The sequence below is a fragment of the Astatotilapia calliptera genome, chromosome 12, assembly GCF_900246225.1.
Source record: "Astatotilapia calliptera chromosome 12, fAstCal1.2, whole genome shotgun sequence".
Classification (NCBI taxonomy): domain Eukaryota; kingdom Metazoa; phylum Chordata; class Actinopteri; order Cichliformes; family Cichlidae; genus Astatotilapia; species Astatotilapia calliptera.
The window spans coordinates 28,271,883-28,294,258 of record NC_039313.1 but is presented as its reverse complement, the minus strand read 5'-3'; the positions used below and the strand labels follow the sequence as shown (position 1 = coordinate 28,294,258).

The 22,376-nt window shown below is 38.5% G+C and overlaps 1 protein-coding gene across 1 annotated transcript in view; it reads right to left on the bottom strand.

The window, feature by feature from the left end:
- LOC113033269 (transmembrane protein 132C) overlaps nt 1-22,376 on the bottom strand; it is a 293,196-nt gene that overhangs the window by 67,576 nt on the left and 203,244 nt on the right. The window lies entirely within an intron of this gene.

Sequence of the window (22,376 nt, the reverse complement as noted above, 5' to 3'; positions counted from 1 at the left end):
CTTGTGTTATCTTTATTGTGTTCTAACCTTTTAATGTAATACTCTCTTTTACAGGATCTCATTATATTAGTTAATTTATTTTTGTAAGTTTTATACTTCATTTCAGTTTCTATTGTTCTCTTTTTTATGAATTCTCGATATAGGGTATTCTTTTTTTTGCTGGCATTTTGTAGTCCTTTTGTCATCCATGGTCTTCCTGCATAGTTGTGTTTCCTATTGATTTCAATTACTGTGCAGTTTTTATCAAGCAATGTGTTAAATGTTCTTAAAAATCCTTCGTAAGCTTTATTAACTTCTGTTTGTTCATATATAATATTCCAATCTTGCCTTAAAAGTTCATTTCTAAGACAATTTAATGTCTTCTCTGTTCTTATTCTTTTGTAAATAATCTTATGTCCATCGTTGTTCACTTTATAATGGCAATTATAAGATGCAAAGACTGGTAAATGGTCACTTATATCATTGATTAACAGCCCACTTTTTATCTTTCCTTCTATTATATTTGTAAATATATTATCTAATAGAGTTGCACAATGAGATGTTATTCTGGTCAGTCTTGTTATCAGTGGAAATAAACCGATGCTGTACATGGAATCAATAAATTGTTCTGTACTCTTATTATGATTTGGATTCAATAAGTCAATATTAAAGTCCCCACAAATAAACATTCTTTTCTGATTTATATTTGTAAATAAGTCCTCCATATTATCCTTAAATATCTCAATCTTAGATCCTGGTGTTCTATATATACAACTGACAATTAGGTTTTTCCTTTTTTCCATACTTATTTCCACTGATAAACATTCCATCACTCCATCAATAACAGTTGTCATTCTTCCCATTCTTTTGTACTTTAGGTTTTTATCAATGTAAAGTGCCACCCCACCTCCTTTCTTGTTGATCCTGTCTACATGAAGGAATTCATATCCATTTATTTTAAAGTCTTCTTTTCCAGGAGTTATCCAGGTCTCCGATATGGCTATCACATTGAATGGCTGTTCAAACTGTGTTATGTAGTCTTTGATGGATTGAAAGTTTACATATAAGCTTCGACTATTAAAGTGAACCATTGTTATACCCTGTTCTACCTTGAATTCCTTTTTAAGTTGCTCATTTGTATAATAATTGCATTCATTTGTCTTATTGTTGAAGAAATTACAATCAGGATCTATGTTGCTGTCATACATCAATGTCTTATTTTCAATATCTATATGAGTTGTTAGTTGAAAATTGACGGTCCCATCATATTTAGCACTGCTTTGCATTTATCAGTTATATTTTTCTACTTCTGTCATCTCTTTGATGAAATCTAAAATTTATCTAAAATAGACATTTATCTAAAATATAACCGGGCACTGACGTAAACTCTCGACCGTCTCACACTTCTGCTTAATCATTTTCTGTTTATTCAGCTGTGTGAAAACCCCGGAGGAACCCTCCCGAGGGATTAATAAAGTTTCATTTAATCTAATCTAATAACTTTAATCTCAGCCAAACTGATTTACTCACGAATAAATAAAACACTGAAAAAGCCAAACAATAAAATTTTTAAGTTATCAAAGTGACTTATATATCATGTTTAACCCGAGTAGTGAAAGACCGCGGGGGTTTGAAAACGATGTGTCAGTTGGCTCAGATGTTTGAAGTTTACACAGCTACATTCTCACCTGAAAAATATGTTAAAAGTCTTTTTGCAACCCAGAAAGAGAAATAAGAGTAATATTAAAACTAAGTAGCTGCCGCCATTGTTGGAAACTGGAATTGGGCCTATCAATTCTGTGATATGGTTTTTCAATTTGGTTGTCCGGTTGGAAAATCGGGAGAAATTCGGGAGAATGGTGGCTCCAGGAGATTTTCGGGAGGGGCACTGAAATTCGGGATTCTCCCGGAAAAATCAGCAGGGTTGGCATGTATGGTTGTGGCAACATCACTAACCTTGTCAAACGCAGAGTAAATCATATCACAGAATATGAGGAGCGTAACTTCAGATTTTTTTATTTCTATATGATGAACTCTGCATTATTAAGTGATAAGAACAAGTAATCTGATGTCCTGTAATCATTATGATGCTATAATTTGAGATACAATGAATAAAATAAATTTTTGTACAAGGTATCGGATCACTATCATCGATACCACCCTGAATATTACTTGGTATCGGATCGGAAAGTGTGAGTGGGAAAGTGTGTCTTCACTGACATCTTCAGTGTGTCTCTAAGCCAAGCTGTTGTCCCCATATGTCTCAACGCTACAACCATAATACCAGAACCAGAGAAGCCCTTCGCATCTAGTTAAAATGACTATTGGCCCGTAACACTTACTTCCTTCATCACAAAGTATTTCGAGTGGCTGGTCATGCAGTACATCAAGTCCAGGCTCCCTCCCAGGATCAGCTTCAGTTTGCCTATAGGTCAAAAGATGACACCATCTCCACTGCTTTCCATCCTGCCCTCAACCATCTGGAGAATTAATGTGTGTGGATGCTGTACTTAGATTTCAGTGCAACATTCAACACAATCATTCCCAAGCAGCTAATGCCTAGACACAGCCACTTGGGACTCAAGATCTCTCTCTGTAATTGGGTACAAGACTTTCTCATAGGGAGGCCACAAACTGTGCTGGTTGGCAGTAACACCTCCAAAACTATCAAACTCTGACAGTCACATCAATCACATATTAAAGTTTGTGGGAAACACAACTGTAGGGTGCCTCATCATGAAGCAAACTACAGCAAGCAAACTAATGTAAAAAGCAATCTCTTGCTGAAGGTAGAAAAGACCAAAGATATTGTGGTAAACATCATTCACAGCACCCCCACTGACCACAAACAATGCTGTTGTGGTGAGAGTGAGCAACCCCAAGTTCCAGGGGGTGCACATCTATGTGGACCTCTCCTATTCCAAAAACACCTCATCACCAGCTAAAAAGGCTCAAACTCACCTCTACTTCCTCTGCAAATTGAGGAGAGTGCAAGTTCCACTTCCCATCATGAAGTTTTTTTTTTTTAAACTATGATCAAACAATAACAGAAAGTGAGATGACTCTGATTTTAGAATTGTCAAATTTGTTATTTCAAAAATGGCCACCTTGACATTGGGTTCAAGGTCACTGAAATTCGAACTCATCCATGATTTTTAGTAGATGCACCTATGGGGCGATCGTGGCTCAAGAGTTGGGCGTTCGCCTTGTAATCGGAAGGTTGCCGGTTCGAGCCCCGGCTTGGACAGTCTCGGTCGTTGTGTCCTTGGGCAAGACACTTCACCCGTTGCCTACTGGTGGTGGTCAGAGGGCCCGGTGGCGCCAGTGTCCGGCAGCCTCGCCTCTGTCAGTGTGCCCCAGGGTGGCTGTGGCTACAATGTAGCTTACCATCACCAGTGTGTGAATGTGTGCGTGAATGGGTGGATGACTGGATATGTAAAGCGCTTTGGGGTCCTTAGGGACTAGAAAAGCGCTATATAAATACAGGCCATTTACCATTACCATTTACCTATGGCATAAATTGGAAAATCCCATGAGACTTCTTTCTTGAGTTATTGGATTAACAAGATTTTCAGTAAACCGTGACCTCTAGCCTAGACCTTATGGTTAATGAGATTCAAACACATCCAAGATTTTTAGTAGAAGTTCTGAATGTCTAGATCCTTGCATCACATTGTTCTACAGTTATCGCATTTACAAGATTTTCAGAAAACGTGACCACTGAAATTCAAACACATCCGGATTTTTAGTAGATGCATCTAACGTAAATCATACGTCACCTGGGTGTCCAAATCACCTCCCAGCTCACCCTTCCAACAGGGTGACAACAATATCCCATCACCCTTTTACAGCTGAAAGCTAAAGCATTTGAAAGGTAAAGAAACAGAATGTAATGCTATCATTTCTTTTCTTTAAAACTATGGCTTCCCCCAAGAGGTAATACAGTCTTCCTCATTTATCACATTGTTTTTTTTTTTATTTAAACTCAATTCCAGAAGTATAGAAGTATATACCGGGTGGGCCATTTATATGGATACACCGTAATAAAATGGGAATGGTTGGTGATATTAAAGTCCCGTTTGTGGCACATTAGTATATGTGAGGGGGCAAACTCCTCAAGATGGGTGGTGACCATGGTGGCCATTTAGAAGTCGTCCATCTTGGATACAACTTTTGTTTTTTCAATAGGAAGAGGGCCATGTGGCACATCAAACTTATTGGTAATGTCACAAGAAAAACAATGGTGTGCTTGGTTTCAACGTAACTTTATTCTTTCATGAGTTATTTAAAAGTTTCTCTTTGTTCACAGCCATTGACATGTCGAAGAGGTTAACACGTGAGGAGAGGATTGAAATTGTGTTGATATCTGGTGAACGCAGTAACCGGGTCATTGCAGCAGATTTCAATGCAAGACACCCTACGAGACCACCCATCTCCCATGCTACAGTTAGCGAATTGCTTGCTAAATTTCGTGAAACTGGTTCAGTGTTGGACTTGTCAAAATGTGGACGCAAGAAAACTGTCACTAATGAAGAAACATCAGTGGCTGTCCTAGCTTCATTCAGCAAGAGCCCGCAGCGTAGCACTCGCCGCATGTCACTGGAGAGTGGCATTAGTCGAACATCCCTTCGGCAGATATTAGCTACTCACAAATGGCACCCTTACAAACTCCAGCTACTGAAGCATCTCAACGAGGATGACCCAGATCGGCGCACAGAATTTGCAGAATGAGCAAAACAAAAATTGGAACAGGACCATCAGTTCACGCAGAAGATTTTGTTCAGTGATGAGGCAAACTTTTATGTGAATGGTGAAGTTAACAAACAAAACCCCTGCTATTGGTCTGACACTGACCCACATTGGATGGATCCCTCCAAGACTGTTGGAACAACAAAAGTGATGGTTTGGTGTGGTATATGGGGTACAATGATAGTGGCTCCATTCTTCATCAATGGAATCCTCAAGGCCACTGGATATTTGAAATTGCTACATGATGATGTGTTTCCCTCTTTATGCACTGAAGCTGGCCCGTTCCCTGAGTTTTTCCAGCAAGATGGTGCACCACCACATTATCAAAGCCAGGCTTCTACCTTTCTACCTATAAAACCCGAGAGCAGCCAAATGGCTGGTAGGCTTTTAGCTAAGCTTTAGCTTCAGCCAAGTGGAAGCTAAATTGGCTAGTCATTCATATGTATATTAGGTTGTTACCTGGGAATTCTGGAGGGAGGGGAGTGGGGGTGTGTGATTGAGGGCGTGGGGGAGCTGCTAAAAGCTGTGCACTTCCTTTTGTGTTTCATCTTGATGCATTCTCAATCATCCAGGGAAATAAATCTCCAAAAGTCACCAACTTGGAGTGTTTCAGTTTGCCATCTTAGGGAGAAATCAACACACATGGGTGTATGTCCTTTGTTGCTGAGATTTATTGATAAAAACAGTACAAAAAAAACAACCATTTGTACACATATTTACAAATAATAATAAAAAGTGAGTGAGTACATTTCAACATTTTCAGCAATCACTCACAATCCTGGCACTGCCATGGTATCTGTAGTCTGCATTTACCACATGTGTATCTGTTGCAGTGAACACATCGCACAGTGGCATGATTGTTCTTGCATTTGTGTGTTTGTGTCCCAAACTTGTCAGGTTTACTTGCAATATACTGCAGGAAACAGCACCGAGTCTTTTATGGGAAAAGCTGTTCATCAACGGTGATATGTAGACCAGGGTTGTAGCACGTGATGCAGTTGGTGACAAATGATCCCCACACACTGGAAATTGCAGCGAACTTATCAGTCTTTGCTCGATCACTGCGGGTGGACTTGTCATCAAAGCGTAGGTGTTGCATGATGTCTTGGAAGCGGTTTCGTGCCATAGTTCCAATTATCTGTGGGTTTCCCAGGTTTGCTGACCAGCAGTCATTTAGAGATGGAACCCTGGTAACCCCCCGCAAGATGACAATTGCAATAAATGCCATTATAAATGCTGGGTTTTATAGGTAGAAAAGCCAAATGGCTGGTCTCTGGGAGTTTTATGGGTGCCAGGTCCGAGCATTCCTAGATGAAGTCAAAGGAGCTTGCAAAGAAAAGTGTCTGCACTTCTTTAAGTTGCTTGAAGACGTTTCACCTCTCATCCGAGAAGCTTCCTGGACTGCGCTGTGCACATTGAAGAGAATGGCAACCTCAACATCGAAGTTTATCGGAAGCCCACACACACGCACCAGTACCTCCCCTTTGACTCCCATCACCCTCTGGAACACAAACCTGGACTAATTAGGACCCTACACCACTGGGCAGAACATGTTCGCTCTAAGCCTGAAGGAAAAAAGAAGGAACACACACATGTAAAGGAAGCACTCAAAACATGTGGTTATCCTAATTGGGCATTCATAAAGTCAGCAAAGAGGCACAGAAAAGAAGATCAGACACCAGCGAGGGAGGACAAGCAAGACAGAAGCAACAACATTGTCATGCCCTATATAGCCGGTGTATCAGAAAAACTCAGGAGAGTTTTCTCCAAGCATGACATCCTGGTGCATTTCAGACCCAGCAACATGCTCAGACAAAAACTGGTTCACCCGAAAGACAAAACGTCAAAACACAAACTTAACAGTGTGGTGTATGCTGTACAGTGTAGTGAGGAATGCCCAGACCTCTACATTGGAGAGACCAAACAGCCACTTCACAAGCGTATGGCACAACATAGAAGAGCCACCTCCACAGGACAAGACTCAGCAGTCCATCTGCATCTTAAGGATAAAGGACACTCTTTCGAGGATGCCAATGTTCACATTTTGGACAGAAAGGACAGATGGTTTGAAAGAGGAGTGAAAGAAGCCATCTATGTCCACTGTGAGCGACCGTCTTTGAACAGAGGCGGTGGTTTACGACACCAACTGTCTGCCATCTATAATCCATAATCCTTAACGCCCACTCACATCCTGGGCCATCTGACCTCAGGAATTCGCATGATAAGGTGGGGCCAGGTTTCACAATGAGCTCACCCGAAACCCTGGCTGATTGGGACCCACACCCATTTTCACACCTTGGCTCAGGCGATTAGAGGAGGGGGTCCTTTTGTCCCTCTTTGGGGGGGATACTCCCACTAGGTTTAAATCTGGGACTCCCCACCATTTGACCTTAGAACTGAAGAAGCTTCTTGGATGAGAGGTGAAACGTCTTCAAGCAACTTAAAGAAGTCCAGACGCTTTTCTTTGCAAGCTCCTTTGACTACGATGACCTGGATGACTGAGAACCTTCACAGACATTCCTAGATGAACAGTTTCTTAGAAAGTGGATTGGTGGTCGTGGGCCAGTTGAATGACCCCCAATGTCTCCTGATCTGACCCCCTTAGACTTTTATCTTTGGGATCATCTGAAGGCAATTGTCTATGGTGTGAAGATAAGAGATGTGCAGCACCTGAAACTACAGATACTGGATGCCTGTGCTGGCATTTCTCCTGCGATGTTGCTATCAGTGTGTAAAGAGTGGGAGAAGAGGGTTGCATTGACCATCCAACACAATGGGCAGCACATTGAACACATTTTATAAGTGGTCAGAAACTTGTAAATAACTCATGAAAGAATAAAGTTACGTTGAAACCAAGCACAGCATTGCTTTTCTTGTGACATTACCAATAAGTTTGATGTGTCACATGGCACAAGATGGCCAACTTCTAAATGGCCACCATGGTCACCACCCATCTTGAGGAGTTTGCCCCCTCACATATACTAATGTGCCACAAACAGGACTTTAATATCACCAACCATTCCCATTTTATCACGGTGTATCCATATAAATGGCCCACCCTGTATATAGCTTGCTTTATAGGTGTAAGAACCACACACATATATGGGGAAAAAAACAAAAAGACTTTAAACCAATGAAGAATGGTTGACTACAAAGTAGAGCATTAACAACCTGGCAACCGATGTTGGAACAGCAGGAAGTATATATTGTATTTTGGGAAAACTGATCAGATAATAAGTAACAGGTGATGGGCAAACTGGCAGGAAAACCAATGAAATCAGGGAGCAAAACAAAATGGGAAGCATGAGTTTGAGTAACTTCCAAAATAAAATAGCATGCAAATAAACTGACTATATTATACTTCAGCATGAACATAAATCCATAAGTAATTTGGTTAGACTGTGTTAAGGTAATAAAAGACAATATAACATGTGAAATGAAGAATTGTGTGAAATAAGATAGTTGATGGGACGAGTGAAGAGAAAAAGCAAAAGCACAGTGCACATGTGTAAGAGGAAATTGGAAGAAGGGGAGAATGAAAGAGAATAGCTCAGAAAAAAGGAAATGTGAAAACAGGAAAAGAAAGAGCATGGGGTCTAAATACTGTTGGGAAGGGGGAGGAAAGGTGGGAGGGAGAAAAACAGATGAGGGAGATGACAGCTGGGCGAACTGCCTAGACAAGATAGAGGTTTGGACTGTGTGTGTCTGTGTGTGTGTGCATCAGGGATAAATGGCTATTATCACTATGACAATGTTAATTACAGCCAGACTATTAGGCCCGAGGAGTGCCGCCACATTTATTTGACGGCAACACAGTTGTGTGTGTGTGTGTGTATGTGTACATGTGCATGTTCAAGTGTGTGTCTGTGCCACTTTTCTGTACATGTGTATAAGTATGTGTGCGCAACTGTGTGTGCATATGGGTGCAATAGCAAATCAAATCTATTTGTTAGACAGAGTAATTACTTTAGGGCAAGCTCTGGCCAAATGCTGAAATGTTTCTTGTGATCTGTAAGACGTCAGGCTAATCATTAGTAACTGAGCATGAGCCAGATTTCTACTCTTTCATTGGGAGTTATTTTAGGATGCTTATAATAATACAGCAACAGCGAAACCCCCGATAAAACTGACAGCGCTTGTAGGCTTGAATTAGAGACATATGAAACACAAGATAATACAAAAGAATAACAAGAAGATTACTACTTTGTCTGAAAGATTTAGAAATTATAAAATTAGATTAAATTTAAATTAGATACATTTCACAAACATGAATTTTGATGCAATTACAACTACCTATGATAGGAAGTCATGACTGCTGGACAGGATGTTTAAATTGTTTGGGGATTTGATGAAAGACACAGCTAACAGTCATTTTAAAATGAAATGTGTCCATGAAATAAATGTGTTTTTTGATGATTTGTTGACTGTGCTGTCACAAGAAGCAGGATTCTACAGCTTTTTCCCCTCATTTTCTTTTCTGAACACCTGTTGTTGTTTTTTTTTAATCCAATACAGCAATTCATTAAGTTCCAAGCCCTTAAGCTAACTAGTTGGTACTAGAGATGGCACGATACCGCTTTTTTATGTCCGATACCGATACCGATATCATAAATTTGAATATCTGCCGATACCGATATGAATCCGATATAGTGTTTTTTAATCAACAAAACTGTTTTTTAAATATCTTGCTGCATTTTGTATAAGTTCATACTCAAATTTAAAACAACAACTACACTAAAGCTATTCTGTTATACCTGTATGCAAAAAAAAAAAATTTCATAGTTCAGCAATACTGATCAATCTAATAAACTTAAACCTACACCATCCTCCCTATTCTGGTATTTTAAAGAGTACTTAGCATAAATATTAAGCAACCTAACTAATAGGGCTCCAACTCCCAGCAACAACAAAAATAAAAAAATAAAAAAATAGGGAACCACCCCTCACGCGCCACCTCATGATGCTTAATCGACGTAATCAACCTTAATTTGACGCAGTGTGAAAAAAAATGCACAGAAATCAATTATTTTTCAAGAAATATTAACTAGATTCAACATCTTTCTTCAACAAAATTGCAGACTGCACAGATGGTACCTTCCCAAAGGAAAAAGTACTATAGCTTACTAGGGTATATATATTACACTTAATAGTTACTATATACAGTAATTGACTTCTATTCATTTTACATCAAATTAAAACTTTGGGTGTCAGATAATTATTTATTAAAAGCTAGACATTTTAAATGAGAATAAGAAAGAAAAGTATGTCTTTGTGCCCCCTTTTCCCTGTTAATGCCCTATCGGCCCCCCTGGCTAAACTTTGCTAGATCCGCCCCTGCACAGTTACCAGCGTCAGCTACGTAGATAAAGATCCTCGAGTAGAAAGTAATATTAAATACATTCTAACAACAGCTGATCAAGCTTAAACGTGCTGCTGTTGTTCAGCCGCTGGTTTCCTCTTTCTGGTGCAAAGTGGGCCAAAAACAAACTAGAGACACGACTGGCGACAGAAAAGCCGATCAGCTGATCGTTAAGCAGTTTCATGATTGAAGTAGCAGCAAGAAGAGGCAGTCGCTCCATATATCGTTTGTTAAGCTTAACGCAGGAATGCTTTACAAACATTCAGAGATGGACTTACACACTTGCTTTACTTCTCTCGGTGATAACTTTGTCGGAGATGAAATGCCGGGTTGCTAGCGAAGCTCCACGTCCTGCATGCCACAGCCGCTCTATCACGTGATGCATACTGCTCCGACTGCTAACGTTCTGAGGTGAGTTACGGCGTGTTGCAAGTTTTGTGAGGTGCTTTCGTGATATTTAATGGATCGGATTACATTTTTTATTTTTCTCCGATATCGGAATCAGTTTTTGCTGAACGTAACCCTATTTACATTTTAATTTGTGTAGGAGAATAGGTGGATAAAGCATTCTTCAAGGTACTGCTGATCTTTGTGTGACCGATTCAACCACACACTGCATGATGAAACATGTCGAATTGATAACTTCAAGGTAATAAATGCCCAGCTGGTGGGTGGATAACAGCATGAGGCTGTGATTGTATCAAGTAGCTCCCAAGTGGGAATGTGTGTTGAAAGCTGCTGTATAAATGATTATTTAAAAAGTACACAGAAGTTCGTTCTCCCTAAAAGCGGCTGAAACATGAGAAAACGGGTATTGTGCACAACATGAATATAAGCTATTCATCTCTGTGCCTTAACGTCCCTATTTTATTATTTACAGGACAAATTTGGGTTTATGTAATGGGTCGGGCATTGCTAATCATCAAATCACATTCAGTTAGTGAAGTCACCTCAGATTTGAAAAGACAATATTTTGCAAAAAAAAAGAAAAAGAAAATATAAGCATTTTAATATATAATTAAAACAATGCTAGACATTTCTAAATACACTATATAATAAACAGTAAAGTATTGACCTTAAACTGCTTGAAAACTAGATTTATAAGCAAATAAATAGTGTCAGGTTATAGATCACAGACCGTAACAACAGTCTGTTAAAAACTGATTGAACTGAAGGTTCATTGGTGATGATCTGTAATATTCTTTTCCTCCATTTAATAAACCAGCCTGTGGCACTTATTTGTTTTGCTCATATATAAAGACACAGAAACACATGCTAATCTTTCAGCTTGATGCTATCACTGTATATGGTGAGATGAATAAAAGCAGCTTTCTAAACAACAAATGTGCAAATTTGCGAGCTACATGTTCATTGTACAGTGTGATGACCCACTCCACTTTGCCTTCCTTTTGGACTGTTTGTGTGGCAGATCTCATCTGCAGACAGCAGATGCACCAAACAACAATGCTTACATCATTTCTTCACCCATTTACGCCACTGATTGTACTGACTGCACACACTATGATTAGTTCAAATTTTCTCTTTGCTTCTTTCATTTAAAATAAATAGTCCCTTTTAATTGATATTTGTGTGCATCTCCTCTTTTGTCATGACCCTGCAGCCTGATTTGTGACAATAGGACAAAAGTAATCAATTACAGGCACTATTAGCATCAGAGTGTGATGAACACTTATGCATAACAACATATTCCAGTGACCCCCAAAGTGCCGCTACAATATAATTAGTTTAGAGAAATGTATTTAGAAACAACGTAATGTCAACAACATGCATTAAGTAAGATATTTGTTGTTTGGTGCACAGATGTTTATTTCTTTTACTATTTAGACCAAGTTGTATAAAAGATTATCTTTGGTCCAGCCTAAACAAGAACATCAGGTGATAATCTGCTATGACAATTAGATTCAAGGTACTTGGTAACTCATTACTGCATGTTCTCTGTTTTATAATGCCTATCTCTGGTGAATCAAGCTGAATCTTAACCTATTCGCCTCTGTGGCCAGTGTCAGGCTGTCTCACAAACCTGACACTAATTGCAGCTACTAATTGGATACTAACAAGCCTATGAGACTATCTGAGAGTCAATCATTCTGTTTCTGGGGCAATTAGCACACACCTAAACTACTTTCTTCCTGTCACACTGCAAGCATGGTAAGCAAAGGTTGAATCTATGGGCAAACACTTACAAAAACGCTTACTCCAAAGTGAGTTCACCTATGCAGAGGACTCAAGTGGTAATGGGGCGAATAGTCTTCTTGGGGATAGTGTTTATATTTGCCAGTGGTAATTATGCACACAGGTAATTAGACCAGGTAATTAGATGGAGACACTGGTGTTTGTGTTTATGACTTTAACTGTGAAGAATAATATAATTAAATCAACCCAAAAGATTGCCAGTTTCTTCCTTTTCACAGTTGACTATCATTAAGACTTTTTAAAGCCCTATATAGGTGTCTATGTACTGTACAGTTTATTTATTTCAGAAAAAATAATAGTATTATATTATACAATTATTATATTTCGGTGTGTTTTAATAACATAAAACATAATACTCCTTAAATTTGAAGTTTAAGTTGTTGTGATCTTGAGATTTAAAGCTCTACAACTCTGGCTCTTAGGATAGGTTGTTATGGAGGAGCGCATCAGCTTAATGTCTGAGATACAAAATATAAATGTAAAAAGCAGCTGACATTTTCGTTTCCTCTTCACAAATTAATGAAATGAAAATGCAGAGAGAGAGATGAAGAGGAAAAGAGAGAGGTACAGAAATAGATGGTTGGAGCCAGGGATGGAGACAGAGAGAGTGGAAGCAGGAAAGAAGAGGGGGATAAGGAACGAAAAGAAATTAAATGGAGGGAGGGGACTGTAAAATAAAAGAGTGATTTTGAGGAGTCAGAGGGAGAGAGGGAGAGATGAAGAGATAGAGCAGGAGGGAGGAGGGATGAAGACATTTGGTAGATATGAAAGCTAACAGCCCATTCAACCTCTCTCGCTCTCTCTCTCTCACTCACTTTCACACACACACACACACACACACACACACACACACACACACACACACACACACACACACACACACACACACACACACACACCACTCTTGCAAAGATCCCAGAGAGAATTGTACTTTCAATTTCCAGACCCCTAATTGCATTAGAACTGCCCTGCTCTCATCTCCTCTCTCTCTATCTTTCTTTCCCTGTGCCTCTCACTCATTCTTCTCTTCCTCTTGTACTACCCATAACTTCCAAGGGACTCTTACACGGTGCTCTGCACCTCCGCTGGGCCCTCTTCTTTTTCTCCATCTTTTCCCCGCCACAACACTCTCACTTTCACTCCTTCTGGTGCCCGCTTTTGCCATTAGTGTGTGTAATTTCCTCTCATGCTACATCCTTCTTTGCTCCTTTCCTTCTCTCTCTTTGTCTTCTTCTTTTTTGTTTCTTTCAATTACTTAAACCCTCAACCATTTTCCCATATTGGCTTTCATGTTTATGTCTGTCACTTTAACCCTCTACCCCACCACTCTCTCACCCTTTTTTCCCGCACCCATTTTACAGCTCTCCTCCTACTTTTTCTTCTTATGTTCCTCTGTCTCTGCAGTCCTATCAATGCATCCATCATTTCCATCAATTGTGCTTAAACCTAACTAGGCTAATTTTAGGTGAGGGAGATTTCCACATAACTACTCCATTGCAATGATATTTCTTATGTAGCTCATTTTTATTGTTTTCTCTCCTGCAAAGTTGTTTCATTCCCAATTTATTATAACTTTCATAATTGGCTAGGCATCAGATGTCCTCATGTATACTTGAGCACAGCGTCCCAGCCCATATTGCTCTGGTATAGCTGGTTTAGTGGCCCATTAGGATAATGTGGTTGGGCTGAGCAACTCACGGGTGGTATTATACGTAACTGAGCATGAAGGAGGTTGTTCTTCAGCTTTTGATTCGGTTCATAAAAAACAGAAAGCAGAAGTCAAATCATCACATCTTGTTAGAAACTGAAAGCTTTTTGTCTACTCCAATTTGTCTCCCTGCTCTAGCAGGAGTAGGCTCATTATTATATCACAACCCTTGTGCATTTCAGTGGATTTCATCCAGGTGTTCATTCCATCCACAGATTACACTGGATGATGCTACTTTTTCCTCTCTCTTAAGATTATGTGTGACATACATCATAAGGAAGGAAAAATACAAAAGTGTTACGGGGATACTTGATGAAACTATAGTGAAATTATTCTTTTGCTTTCCTTGCTTCTTCTTTTGAACTTGAATGACTCCTGTTTGGCCCAGCAGCTTACTTTGAACTAGTGAGCCCTTTCATGTTCTTAACCAGAACAAAAAGGACACGACTGAGTATTCATGTGAAATGAAATGCTGCATGTACAAACAACGGCTTACATACGCATTAGGGTTGAAGATGTCGTAATTCATCAAAAGAATTAAAGTCTGTGTATGGGCACACAAGCCTCGTCCGTAAATGCCAGTATGACTATCACCAGTGACCTTTTTTGTAAGTCTGTGAAAAGATCATTCTTAGGATCATAAAGAATTTTCTGCAACATAACTGCAAAAACATTCAATGCGTGGAAAGGGTTTCTCTTGTAGCTGCATTATATCAAGTGAATGTCTTGCGAACTAAAAAATTTAAAGAAGAGCAAATGCTTCTTCTTCTTAATACATACTGCCTGGAGCAAAAGTGTCTGCACGAAGCTTGTTTCATTGACATTGCATGCATCTACTTTCTTTTTCTTTTTACATTTTGTAAGAAAGTAATGGTAGGCCCTCCTCAAGCCTTATAGTTTTTGTCATTTCCTAACTTGCTTATTTTTCTCTCTTTAAACACACCAAAACCACCCACACACATATGTCCATACCGTCCCCCCAACCTCCCTCTTCCTGGTTTTCTTGTTGACTGATTGGACTGAACCACAGCCGCTCGGTATGGAAATGAACCTGCAGCCCAGGACACGCAAGTTCTCAGTGACCCAAATACATACACATTCACACACGCACATAAAATGTGTCATATGTGTTGATTAATTGGGAGTTTGAAGGCTGCTAACAAGCAAATACTGTGACTGAAGACAAGTTTGTGAGGGTGTGTTGGGGTTTGGCGATGAAGATTTGCTAGATTTTCTGCAACCTTGAGAGACAGCAGCACAAGAGATTAAGAACAAGAATATTTGGGTTAATTAGTTAAAATATCTATTTTCAAATCCTATTAAATTGTTTTATGAAAATGAGGGAATCTATCTGTCCTTATCTCTTAAATTAGCTTTATTTTATTTAAATTATCCATTAGTAGAGTTTTCTTAAAAAAATGTATCTCAACTCCACGAACCAAAGAGATGTCAAAAGACTTTAGAGATTAGATTGTACACCTGTACAATGCTGGAATAGGTTACAACACTGTCAGCAAGAAGCTTGGTGAGAAGGTGACAACTGTTGATGTGGTTATTTGGAAATCGAAGAAATATAAAATGACCACCAGTTGCCTATGGCCAGGAGCTCCATGCATAATCTTGTCTCATGATGTGTGAAGATGAACATGACAAAGGTTGTGGGTCAACCCGAAACTACTAGAGGAGCTTGTAAATGATCTGAAGGCAGGTTAGACCACAGTCACCAAGCACACAATTGGTAACACACTCTGTCATAATGCAGCAATGACAAAAGTCCCCCTGTTCAAGAAAGCAGATGTACAGGCCTGTCTTATGTTTGCCAGTGAGGACCTAAATAATTCAGAGAAGGCTTGGGAGAAAGTGCTGTGGTAAGATGAAACCAAAATTGAGCTCTTTGGCAATAACTCAACCCATCGTGTTTAGAGGAAAAGAAATCCTAAGTATGTAAGTATGACCCAAAGAACACCATCCGCACAGTCAAGTGGAGCTGGATACATTATCCTTTTTTTTTTTTTTTTTTTGCTAAGGGTACAGTACAACTTCACTATAAAATCTTGGATAAGAACCTCATTCCCTAAGCTAATACACTGAAGATGGGTCGTCCACCATGCAATGGTCCAAAACATACCGCCAAGACAACAAAGGAATGGCTAAAGAAGAAGCACATTAAGGTAATGGAATGGCCATGTCAATTTCCAGACCTCAATCCTATAGACAATCTGTAGAGGGAGCCGAAGCTTCGAGTTACTAAGTAGCAGCTGTGAAACCTGAATTTCAAGAGTTTCTGTAAAGAGAAATGGACCAAAATCCCTCCCGAGATGTGTGCAAAACTATGAGAAAATACCTCACTGCTGTGTTTATCAACAACGTTTTCTTCATCAAGTATTAAGTCATATTTTAGGGGATCAAATACTTGTTTCACACAGTGACATGCAAATCAACGTATACATTTTATGTACAGTGCATGTAATATGTTTCTCCTGGATTTTCGGTCGATTTTCTGTATCTCTCCATTAAAACAAAACTAATATAAAATCAGGGACTGTTCAGTAGAACTATAGAAGGGATCAAATCTTTATTTGTCTTACTCTATTCGATTGATTTTACTGTGTGTTGCTATTAGTATAAACAGACAAAAAGCTATATATAATGTATAGAGGACTGGAATTGGGAAATAGGCATGAAAATGCAGCTGTTAATAAACTTATACACCATGAAAATAGTAAAACTGAGTTTGAAAGCAATGTGGTGGTGGTGTGTGCGAGATTTCATCAAAAGATTATTGACTTTTCAGTGTCTTCTTCCCACTTACTAACTTCCTCTTACAGGGAACCAATAAGAGGAGGCAAATTAAGAAGCCACTTAGCATAACTGCTCTGCTAAGAGGTCTGCACATGCACACATACACACATGAGCGCATCTTTAAGCAACAAAGATAAACAAGTGTTCTAATTAAGAATTAATTACATAGCAAAGCCTCAGAGAGAGGTGAAACTCAGTGGAGAAATAGACAGAGGATAGTAATGAAGACCAGATAGGGGGACACAGAAACAGAAGGAAGGGTGGGAATAATGAAAAATGAGGTGAGATGGAGGAGAAAAGAGGGGAAAAGAGGGGTGGATGAAATATAAACTACTTAATCCCAAAAGAAGACAATGGGAACAAAAAACATTTATTCACTACCCTTTTCTTCACATAATAAAGAAATAAATGTATGCACAAAGCATCAGATACAAAAGCATTATTGTGAATGCATGTGCAGATTTCTTTCCCTCTGAAACCACTCTGCTGAAGTGTGTAATGACACCTGCGGAGAGCATAAAACAACGTTATTATGGTTCAATTATTTTTAGCTTATAAAACAACTCTATAGGAAGGTATAGTAGGCCCACTCTGACATTCCTTTTCATTTTGTTTTCTCCTAAGTAACGAAATAGGGTTCTTTGTCCCTATTTTTCTCTTTACTTCTATATTTTTACAGTAGTTCATCCAAAAAACATACAATGCAATGCAGTCATTGCTAATGAAACTTGGCCATTTCAAACACTATGGCAAAGACGTTCATGTTATGAGACAGTTTATCCTGTTAATGACACTTTTGTATTAGTGACGTGGTTTTGAGAGAAATACTGAAAACTATTGGATATCATCATATTTGGTTTTGGTATTGGTGCACTTCTTAAAATGAATTAGAATCACTATGAGTATCCTCTAAGGTTTTTACTAGTGGCACCATCAGCTCAGCGGTTATATGCCTGTACTTTCTGACCAGTCACTTGCAAGATACATGGCATCCCATCATTCTCAGCTACACCCTGTTTTTAGTTTGCACTGTTTGTACACAATATGGGCAAAATGTTTTGCTCACACTTCTTAATCTAACTGAGGTGTCACCAGTTACAGATTGGAGTCGTTGAATGCTGTGAAGTCCATAATGCGTAAAAGTTCACAATGCTCTGGTAACTCGATTACTGCAGAGCCCCAAACCTCCTCTGGTATTAACATCAGCATAACAACTGTCCAGCGGGAGCATCATGGCGTGGGTTTCCATGCTATGGCACCTCATGCTATAATGTGTATATAGTTCAGTACTGTTTCCCATATGGTGTATGATCACAATGTTTTATCCGTATACACTATATGGACAAAAGTACTGAACGTCTGTATAACATATAGACATTATATGGACTATAATAAACATGCTACACCGTATACATTGTATGTTAGAATTTGAAAAATTCTTCTCTGTTTCAAATCTCTCCCGTGATTTGATATCCTTTCTTCACCTTCACCAGGACATTTTGGTTGGAATAATAACAATGTGCAGTCAAACTTTGCAGCTATTTCAGATATGTTTTCTCTGAGATCCTCAAGTAAACAAGTGCAGAAACTAAGACTTATGTTGACTTACACTTCAAAAAGCTTCAAAAAGGTATTTAAGGCTTATTTCATTTGGACATTTTATAACTGAAGTCTTCAGTGCCATCTTTTAATTCATAGCAATTAGGTTATGCATCCAATACACTTCAGATAAAACAGCAGATACAACTCCTTTCTTACAACCCATGTCATGACATACAGACATCGTGTATGGTTCTTATCACACTTTTTGATATTACCACCTAAAGTGAATATCATCTGAAATTCATATAGTGGGACAAAACATATGGATTTAATGCAAATAGCACAATTGCCAAAGTTACTTACATGAGGCAATAGGCGGTGAATTGACTGTCTTAAAATGTGAACGCAGTGTGTGTTACTACATCCTAATCTAAGCTTTAACGGGTTTATTGCCCATATTCTTCAGAAAAATTTTCACCGTCAGATTTGAGAGGACTGTCTGGGACAAATAAAGGCCACCATTGGCCGTCACTGTGGGTCCATTCAAGTATGACAACCCACTTTTCAAAATAGGAAATTCACATATTCACTATTCAGAGTTTTCAGGGTTCTTTGCAGTTCTTTTCCTCCACCCTGCTGTTCTCCTTAGGCAATAAATTCAAAGTCCTCTTTGCTCCTATTCAGCAAATGCTCTGCGAATTTTATGATGGACGGTTTGTTTGAGAAGTCAGTGACAGGAATTGGATTTGTTCCCGTTTTTTGGCATTGGATTACAAGGTATTGTAAATTGCTTAGTTAATATTAATCTGTGTTTTGTTCTTGATCTAACCGTTGGCAGAAATCAATGCCAATCTTTTGCTAGACAAATGCTAACTGTCTTAAATTGAATCCCAATTTTTGTTGCTAATTTCTGCCATTCTGTCTCTATTTCTACATAGCTCTCTTTTGTCACTCTTCTTTCCCTAACAACTGTTTCTGCCCCAGTCACCTCTCCTCTGTAAAAGATGAAACCAATTTTTCCACCCCTACAGGAGATAAATTACTCCTAATAATCCATCGTTTCCTGAAGAGGACCTCTTTCTTTCCAGCTCAGGCAACAGACCAGAACCGTAATGGATATATGGAATTAGGAGGAAAATGTCGGAGAGGGCTTTGGTAATGACAGCCAGGGCTCTGTTTTTCATTGCTGCCTTGTAAAATAGAATACACTGCACTATCACATCAGACCTGTTGATAAGCTGACTTTTGATTTGGAGGCTGGTAGAAGATGGATAAAGTGGAGTTAAATCAACCAAACAAATGGCTAGGAAATTATGCTTTAAGGTCAGTCTAGAGTGCTTGTGATGAAAGGTTACATCATATTTAGCTTTTAGGCTGTTTAAACAGCTGTGAGAAGGATTTCATGTTTTCGAGATGTGGATAGAAAAAAAGGATAGATGATAGTGTGAAAGCATTTTCATCCAGCTCTTTTTGAAGATTCACTAGCAGCTCATAATTTTATTCTTTTATCATTCCTTCTCTCCAAGAAAACCCAGAAAAGTTGGAGCTTTCATCTTGGCTCTGGTAAGACCCCTCTCAGTGAAAGTCACCTTAAATAACCAACCAGCAATCAAGACCTGGTCAGGAGTTCTGGTAAACAAATTTGGAAGCCCAAATGGCTCGTAATAGCAGCCATTTTGATGCTTTTACCTAAGGAGAGGGGCGAAAGAGAGATAGAGGGAGGGAAAGAAAAAATGTCTGTGCCCATGTGTGGATACAAATACATTTCTTTGTGTGTGTAACTAGGAGTTAGGAGTGACAGAGACAACAGATGTATTTTTTTATCCATGTAATGCTGGAGGCAATTAGAAAACTGCTTCAGTTACATATAATCATTCTTAGTCATGTTGATAACTTCTAATCACAACAACAGGTTGTTGTGTCTGAAATCAAAACAGGCCGTATACTTGACCATCTCCAATTTGCATAACATTTTTATGTTTCAAAGTTATCAAATTTTAGTTTCATGTATCAAAACAAAGATATATATATTTTTCAAAAATGGTCAGTCCACTTTTTTGCACATTGAAATCTGAGGCAGTTTTTGAACATGGATATCTCAAAGAGCTAAATGTATGATGCTGGAATTTAACAACCATTTTAATACACACCATCTTGCCAAAAGTACTCACTCACCCATCTAACTCATAGAAATTCAGACGTTCCAATCACGTCCACGACCACAAATGTATAAACGCACCAAAAACCTTGGGATGCAGACTGGTAGTACAAACATTTGTAAAAGAATGGGTTGTTTTCAGGTGCTCAATGTTCGGAGCTAATTTGGCTAATTTGAGATTAAATGACCCTAACTAAACACCAGACAATTGTGTGTTTCCGTTTTATAACCTTCCAAGGATTTTTTTTAATGTAGAATTCTCTAATAATTTAGTCATTTAAAGCATTTATTTATCAGATTTAAAAAAAAAAGTTACATTTTTTGCTGCAGTATACAGTATAGTTTTTATATTCACAATAATAATAATGATAGGACCACCATAAAAAATATGGCTATAAATACAAATCATGTTTTTTAAAATGAACTGAACCAAACATTTGTACACCCATGTCAGTCATTATGCCATCATTATGTTGCGTATAGCAACAACCCAGCAATCAACTAAAATGACCAACTTTTGCAGTTTTGCACTTATAACACATTATAAAGGCATAAAATAATTTTGCTTTTCATTCCCACAACACCTAATTTATGTTCACAAAAGCTGAATTATATATGAATTATATACATGAATGAATTCTAAATTATATATATTTATTATGATACAATCGGGGGCAAAAAAAACCCAACCCAAAAAGGAAGCCTTGTATTATCCAATAGAAATATTGACTCTTTTTGTAATAAAACATGTAGTAATGTCATTTATGTTTAATGTAAATTTCATATAAGTAAATATCCATCACTCTAATAATAACAGTGATAAAAAATCTTCGGTTATGTTATAAAGTGTAGAGTGTCAGAAGCTGTAGCTCATCCTGACGTTCCATTCACACTGAGCAAAGCAAAATCCCAACAGCCCTGCTATTCGAAATGATGGTTTCAAGCTTGCTTTTTGCAGTGTGTGAAAAAGACAGGGGGTGCAGAGACCTGAACAAAATTGGGTTTTGTCACTAGGGCTTTGCTGTTTGAAGGAGGGCTATCAGGGCAGATTAGCTCTACCTCAGTGGTAATGGAACTAGGAGCATTTTGAAAAGCATTCCCCGCCTCGCTTTTTAGCCTAAGGGTTCTTGGTTGCTTTAGCCAGAGCTGTTTGGGCTTTCCAGTGTATGTTGTAATAGGGATATTTTGTCTTAATAGAAATGTTGCAGGCAGACAGTTTTAAATTTAACTTTATGAGTCTTTTTCTTTCTCTCTCTGTCTCTCTCTGTATGCACCAAATCTACAGTACTAAAGAGTAAAAGATCATTTTACTCATTTACGGTGAAATTTGTTTTACTTCTCCAAATAGATATGTTTTATACACTGTAACTATTTTTGTTCATTTCCTTGTACTTATAAATCTCAAAGAACTCAACGAAGACTCAAATAAATAATGCAAGCAACAAAAAAAAACAACAACAAAAAAAACAACAAAAGTTTAAAAATTATAATTAAATGTAAATTAAACATATCATATTATTTAACAGAATTTGAATTAGTGCTGGAACCACACTGGCTCTTGCATAGCAGCTGGGACAGGCTTCATGGCCCACGACCCTGATTTAGATAAGCAAAATAAAATGGATGGATGCATCAATTAGTGCTGGCCCTGAGATTAACTGGCGACCTCTCCAGGCTATACCCTGCATCGCACCCTATGCAAGCTGGGATATACGGAAGCGTAGAGCTGCCACCCAGGCAAAAGAAAAATACAAGTGTATCACGTTATAAGGTGAAAGGTTTATTGTTCTAACAAGATACTTTTCCTGTTTGTACAATATACTATCATGTTTGTACAATATACTTTTCACGTTTGAACAACATAA